The sequence below is a fragment of the Triticum aestivum genome, chromosome 3B, assembly GCF_018294505.1.
Source record: "Triticum aestivum cultivar Chinese Spring chromosome 3B, IWGSC CS RefSeq v2.1, whole genome shotgun sequence".
NCBI classification, from domain to species: domain Eukaryota; kingdom Viridiplantae; phylum Streptophyta; class Magnoliopsida; order Poales; family Poaceae; genus Triticum; species Triticum aestivum.
Genome location: NC_057801.1, coordinates 229893722 through 229895477, shown reverse-complemented (window position 1 = coordinate 229895477; position 1756 = coordinate 229893722).

Genomic DNA, 1756 nt, shown 5'->3' with positions numbered 1-1756 from the left:
AGTCGGGCGTCTGAGCAACACCACATAAAGGGCTTTAAAAGAAATGCCACAGTCGGGCGACTGAGCGACACCACATAAAGGGCTTTAAAAGAAATGCCACAGTCGGGCGTCTGAGCGACACCACATAAAGGGCTTTAAAAGAAATGCCACAGTCGGGCGTCTGAGCGACACCACATAAAGGGCTTTAAAATAAACAATCATAGTGAATATCCCGGAGGTAGAACCATCCCAGAAATACTCGATAATAACAATAATATCACGGGTTAGTCAATCAATAATAATAATCATAATTATCACAAGTCACAGGTAGTAGTTCCAGTTCTGGTTAACAGTTTCACCTCCGAGACCGACACTAAGACCGACACTTGACCCATCCCAGACTGTAGTCCTTACCCATGGACACGGCTATTCGAATAGGTTGAATCTCTGCAGAGGGTGTACTCTTTACCCACGAGTAATGGATTTCTTTAGTCCATCGGGACTAATTCCGTCTACGGCCTTTTTGTTGAAAACACACCTAACTTGCACAAACCAGCTTAACTCACACGTCTTTGGAATCACCCACGACACCTGTCAAGCAAACTCTAAGTGGGGAGGCTACAACCTCGCGTAGCATGGGATCAAATTTATGTCGCGCGCTCTAAGGGGTGGCCTCCCCTCTCGGTCTCAACCGGCAACACCCATGCCCCCGGACAAGGTGGCCTGCCTACCAGCTACAACCGGTATCTTCCACCCTGGCCTCTCTGTATGGTGTGTGCTAGAAAGAGGTTGACAACTTACTGAACCGTACTCTACTTGCTGTAGAGACGAGTGGTAGTACGGAACAAGTATGGGTGTTACTGGAACAAGACTCGATCTACGGTCGACTCAGGAGGTTTAAGTATTGCCTGCATGATTAGCATAACGAATATATTCCAACCAACAGAGTCACCGCTCATATCACCTTACCATGCCATACCAGACATAACCGTCCCGACGGAGACCGGCGACAAACTCATGCTTACCCAAGGCAGAGGTTTTCCCGGGTTCCTGCCGGTATGCATGCAAGGCACATGAGGATGATTATCATCACAAGTGTGTTCATTTCCAACAGCATGGAAATCAATAACATGCACCCATGCATATGATCATATCACATGAAATAACAAGTTTCTCCAAAGTGAGGTGATGTTATGAATGTGTCATCGAACACACACAAAATATTATGCCGGGGTTCAGAATGCTTGCCTTCAGGTCACGGGAAGGCAGGGTGCATTTCAAACTCTTGAAACATTTCTCCTCTCTTCAAAAATCCTATTTTAGCAATATAAATGAATTAACACACAAAATAAAAACAGCACAAAAAGTTGTTCTGAATTTTTTTCAAATAAATCTTAAAATAAACTAGACAATATTTGAGAGAGGTAGGAAAAAGAATCAATTCATTTGGAGTTATCCTTAAAAAGATATAAACAGTCAAAGTTCTGGTCAAAATCTGTTTTTAAAATAAAATCAGAAAAGAAAACGGTTCGAGTGGGATTACGCTTTCGCACAGAGAAAACGTACTTGAGACTTTACGCCTCCACTTATCCAGCATGGATGGCGCGTGAGTCACTGACAGTGGGTCCTAGGTGGCCCACTAGTCAGGTTTGACTAGTCCGTCTTCCTTCTTCTCCCTCTGTCCCGAGCGGAGGCGGGATTCCGGCGACCGTCGCCGGCGAACGGCGGGTCCTTGTGGGGAGCTGAGGGCGGGGATGGATCCGCGGGTTGGGGGTGA